Raw genomic sequence first — 6,000 nt, 5'->3', positions numbered from 1 at the left:
TCTGGTAATTGACTTGAAGTGTAATGGTATTAGTCAGTCTAGAAATTAATGGAAATAATCCAACAGTAAAGGCTTTCATAAACATTGATATGAATCAATATTTCGTTGTTAATTACTTGTTTGTTTCTCGGTCATGTATATAAAGGGAATATATAGTTATATTTCACAATAAGGGTTTATATATATATATATATATATATATATATATATATAATTTAATAAAAAAATCAAATTTATATAATCATTAAATGATTAGAAGAGAATAAATTAATAAATATTCTATTTTAATGTTTTAGAAAAAATTTCTGAAAACAAATATGAATAAACCCATTTTATATATTTTCATGTTATTCATTATATATGCAAATTGAGTTTGGTATGAAGTTTGGTATGAATCTTATCTTTGCAATAGGATTTATCTAGATTTTTATATGGTGGTGAAAGTAGCTAAAATGGATATATGAAGTTATTGCTTTTATATATACAAGTCACAAGTAACTTTATTAAATCTTTTGACAACTTGATGTTGTAAATAAACATTGTCAAAAGATAACATCTTTAATTCAACATTAATATGCTATATCTTAATATTGAGAAAAGATTTAAAACCAAAAATATAATCTATAAACATTAAAAAAATACACTAAAAAAACTTAAATTTAATATATAAATTGTCATTTCTTAATTATTGTTATTTACTTGATTACGGAAATTAAAATACAATTTTTTCAATTTTAAAAATCTATCGGCCTCTTTTGTCACTTTTTAAGGCAATTGCTAATTTTAATTATACAAAAAAATATTTAAGATTAAAAACACATATATGTATATAAATTGTGTCTCTCTTGTTTGTCTTCTGAGACCATGCATCTGTGACCTCACCATTATACCATGCCTCTGTGACCTCACAATTATTCCATGCTTCAACCTTATCATATCGGATTATGCCTACCATTTTTGTTTTTCTTCCACTACCATGCATCTGCAGCCTCACAATCATAGGCTTCTTCTCCTTATCAAACGGATTTTTCCTACCACCTTTGTCTTCTGTAGATTCAAGGGAACTAAGTCGAACGTGTGGTCGGGTGCTTCACTTACCTGGTCCCATTTTCGCGCTCACGATTCACACTGTTTTAATCTTGGTCAAGAGTTGTATTTGAGGTTTGTACGGATGAAAAGCAATGATATTCCTCCCTCATCACTACCTCCATTTTCTACATGCTGTCCCTGTCTAATAAAGGCTTTCAATCTCAGACCCTACACATCAAACTCACTGAGTTAGTGACTACATTGACTCTATGCATGTATCCATAATGCTGTACAATGTTATCTTGTCGGGATTTTTATTTTCGTAAAATGATTTTTCTTTTAGTGTGTTATTATGTAAAAAAAAAAAATTATTAAATGTGTGTCAGTATGTTAAAAAGTATTTTCTTTTACTAAATAAGTGTAGATTATTATTTGTTTTAATTTTAGTTTTTATTTTTATAGGTATAAATGAAAGATATTAAGCTATTTTCATCATTATAGGATGAAACCAAACTTACCGTTAGTCATTATTTCATTTAAATCTGATTATAATGAGGTGCCTTTCTTAAGGAAAGAGTTTTGGCCGACTTTCCTTTCCCGATTGCTTATATCATTGTGTGGTTGACTGTTTCCAATGTATCCAGTATCCCACGAAAATGGGCAAGGTCAGATAATTAAAATTTGTCTAGGTCAAATAATTAAACTCGCCATTGTCAAGGGTGTCTCCGGAATTCGCAATGAAGTGGTTCTAGAAAGTTAGTATGTGGGGATTATTTTCAAAAGCGTGGGGCGAACTTTTGCTTTTTGCAGGCTGCTTGAATAACATGGCGAGCGTGTCCCTGCTCTAACGGAACTGATAAAAGAGATTGTGTGGTCGACTTTCTACCTATGTCGTTGATATCGTTGTGTGTTGATTGTGTCCAAAGTGTATATATAAAAATATGGCGAGCTCATAAAGAACACAGAAAAAAATAGAGATGGATTCTTCGAAAATAATTCACGTCTCTCCTGTTTTTCCGACATGCTGTGTGGGCAGCCTTACTCTTACAGCCTTCTTTTTCCTTGTCATACCAGTTTTGCCTACAACTTTTGTCTTCGACGGATTCAATGGAAGCAACTTGATTTTGGAGGCCGGTGCTTCACTTATCCCCTCTCAATCTGTGTTACAACTCACTAATCACACGCGTTGGGTGCTCGGCCGGGCGTTGTATTCAACTCCTGTCTGGATGAAACACAACTACACGCTTTCCTCCTTCAGCACTACCTTTGTTTTCTGCATGGTGCATCCCCCCTCTAGCGAAGGGGGGCACGGATTGACCTTCGTCGTCACGCCCCGCGCAACTGTTAGCGGCGGTTCAAACCAGTATCTGGGGTTGCTCAACATTAGTAGCAACGGGCAACAATACAATCACTTGCTTGCAATGGAGTTCGATACTTTCAAGTCCCCAATTCTTTTTTCGTTGGGTGCGGCACCGCCTAAGTTAGTGACTTGTTCACCGTTAATTAACTTTGCGCACTACGCCTTCAACAATTCATAATAAACATGAATTCATATTATTAATGTGCGGAAACCATCAACAATATAAGAATAATAACAACTCAACAATAATATAAAAGAAGAGATCTTTTATTATATAATGAGAGCTTATAATGACCGGGAGCTGCGCTCCACTGGCGTTAATAAAATGAGAGGGTGCCCGCCCGTGCCAGAGCACACGACGGTCTGCCACAATAATCCACCGTAATACAAATATACATACACAATCTTGGCGTTGGGCGGGCGGGCGCACCCATGCGCAACCCGTGCCCAAACTTCAACCCAATCTAAGCGTATACCGGTGTGGGCGCCCATGCGCACCACCGCAACCTCCAAACCTATCACCGTGCACTTACAACCCTACGCCCCGCTTGGCGGGCTCATTGCCTTAGTGCGAGTCGTTGATAGACCTGCGCCATCCTCTTGTGCGCACTTGAGATGTGCGAAGAAAATGCGAAGTTGTTGTCAAATGAGCGTGCTCAATCAAGAGTTTATACCATCATTCCATGCGGCGACCATCTCCATGGCCGACCCCTTTATTGCCCAACTGTTGTGTCTTCAAGCCTTTATGCCGTCGGCTTTGCTCAATCCGCCCTTCGGTCGGCTTGTGTGTGGGGCGAGCTATCCAGTCGCCCTATAACCGTGCGAGCGCTCTCCTATCTCCGCGCGCATATGTGACTGCGCCTTCGCAAGTTTGAGCCATCGCACTTTCATGACTTAGTCGTTTTTCAAGTGAGAGGGGCGCGCGCCTTCACACTAACCTGCGAGGCGTTACATTCTCCCCCACTGGAAATCGTTGTCGTCCTCGACAACATACCATCTCGGTAGCCATCCACCAAGATCATCATCATCCATGATGTTGACTTCTCCACACAAAGCAACATCCTTGCAACATATGTAGAGTCACCGTCTCCACCATGCCTCGTCTTAGCAACCAACTGTCACCAAGATACTCCATACCAATGTATGTCATATATCAGATGTCCATGATCATCAACCACCCTGTCATAGTCTCCCTATGTTGCTCTCCACCATGGAAGGTTGATCCCTCCAATTCAAGCTACATGTCCACCGCAACAATGTGTCAAACTCCATCATGTCATCACTACCATGTGCAAAACTGCCCATGATATGTCAACAAGTGCTAACACACCTCAACCATGTGCCAACATCTCATCTCAACAATATGTCATATATCAGAAGTCATCTCAATCCATGATCATCAACCATCATGTCACTATCTCCACATGCTGCTCCATCGTGGAAGGCTGGTCCCTCCATCTCAAGCTACATGCCCACTGCAACATATCGTGTCGATCTCATCATGTGTCGTCCTCATGTGAACTGCTGCCATGATACTCCAACACAATGCTAACATATCTCTGCACACTGTTAACCCCCATGTCTGAACTAGTTGGGTAGCTAATCCAACCGCCACGCCCAAACCATGAGAATGCACATCCTCATGCCACCATCAGTTGTTCCTCAAAGCATCCTGTCACATCCTGAACTTGATCAAGAATCCATCCATATAAGTAAACCATGCTTAGGTCCATGAAGTAGTCCTCATCTCAACTGCAACATGTCATCCATGATGTTTGGTGTCAATGTGCTATATGAAATCAGCCACATCTATCCCAACATCATCCATATGTGTGCCTCCTCCATATGAAGAGACCATCTCATCAAACTCCAACTCTCGGTATGCCACATCCAAGTTCATGAAGCTACCTCCATCACATTTGCAATGTGTCAACCCTCAAGTCTCCATAGAAACAAGTATACACCTGCCTCATCTATCCATGTGCTTCGCATGATCATAGATCAATCAGCTCCTATGTGTCAAAAGGTAGTTGAGTTTCGGCTCAACTCATGCCCAAGTGTTGCCACCAAGGCATCATCATCATCGTAACACCATCACTTCAAAGTGCCTCATATCGATCCTCTACATCAAGTCACTCTTCCAAGTCACACCCATGCATGTACTTGAAAGTATGCACCTATATCAAAGTCCCTGACCTCAGCTCCTCAATGCATCAGATCCTCCACCATATATGGAGTCCCCAAAAGTCACAACAACCTCATGTCATCATGAGCTCCATAAGTCATCCCCAACCAACACTCTAGCAAGCATACAAGTCTCGGCCCAAAGGTCTCTACAAGATGCCTCAGCTCTCCATGTAGTAGGAATGCTCCATAGTCTGCTCACAAATCCCTCCAAGTCCATGGTCTTGTTGCACAAGAGTGTACAACCTCTCCATCGGCTCATAAGTAATAAGTCTCCATGTCACATCAGCAAATCCATCTGCACAACATCCTGCCTTGGCTCTCCTCATTGGATGCCCATAAGTGACACCTCTACAAGTGTTCCTGCACAATGTCCCTGCATAAGACTACCAAGCTCCATGTTTCCAACCTGATGTCCATGACTAAGTTGCCCATGTAGTCCAACCAAGTAGACCCATCACAACAATCGGTCACCCTCATCCAAGTCTGCAATCTTCGGTCTAGTGAACTCGGTCACCTAACCATATCATCATCATAAGTCCCTTCCATCATAGCTTCCCCACTGAAAGTTCCACCAAGACTATCTCTTGGTCTCGGCCATGAGAAGTCCACCCAAGCATCATCAAATGTGTGCCCTCCTCAACCTGTCCATGAGTCATGCCGGGCACTTAACCAAAGTGGCTAAAGCATGACCCAATCCTCCACAACGATCATCATGTTCCTCCCTTGTCACGGGCCCTTGCACCTTTCATCACAAGGTCACAAGCAACCCCAACAAGTCCTGCAACAATCGACAATCCTTGCTTCTCCATACAAGGTCCCATCATAGACATCCATGGTAAGATCCTCCCTAGTATTGGCAAACTGGCTTTGCCCTTCCCTGCATACGGTCCATCTACCAAATGCCCAAATGAAACACAAGTATCAATACTTACTTCATCATCATTGTCATGAGGTTCCTCCATATGAGTATCCTCATCCATCCATGCTGGCAAACTGCACGATCCTGGTCCAACTTGATCAATCTCAAGTTCATCCTCCATCATGGTCATGTCTGCAACATCTTCAATCATCATCACTTCCTCTTCCTTGATAGCACAATCTGCAACTTCACCTTGCTCCATTGTCCAACCAAGTTGAAGAAGCTCTCCTTCAACATTCTTTTCCAAGACTTCAAGCTTATCTCGGATCTGAGGATTCTCTTCCTTCGACCTCTTCAACCTGTATAAGTTAAGCAAGAGCTTCCCTTCACCTTCTCCCAAACTTGCGATGCCTTGTACTTCGTCTTCCCTGGTTCGTACTTCGTTTGGTCCACAGACGCCCAAACCGTGTATACCTGCCCACACGCAGTCCCACTTGCCCACCTGACAAGTGCCCAAATCGTATGACCAGCATGTAGTACCGCCTGCCCAATTCGATGACACCCG

The sequence above is a fragment of the Pinus tabuliformis genome, chromosome 5_2, assembly GCF_031772625.1.
Source record: "Pinus tabuliformis cultivar Carrire ecotype Pingquan chromosome 5_2, CPIR1, whole genome shotgun sequence".
Classification (NCBI taxonomy): domain Eukaryota; kingdom Viridiplantae; phylum Streptophyta; class Pinopsida; order Pinales; family Pinaceae; genus Pinus; species Pinus tabuliformis.
Note: the sequence above shows the minus strand (reverse complement) of the source record.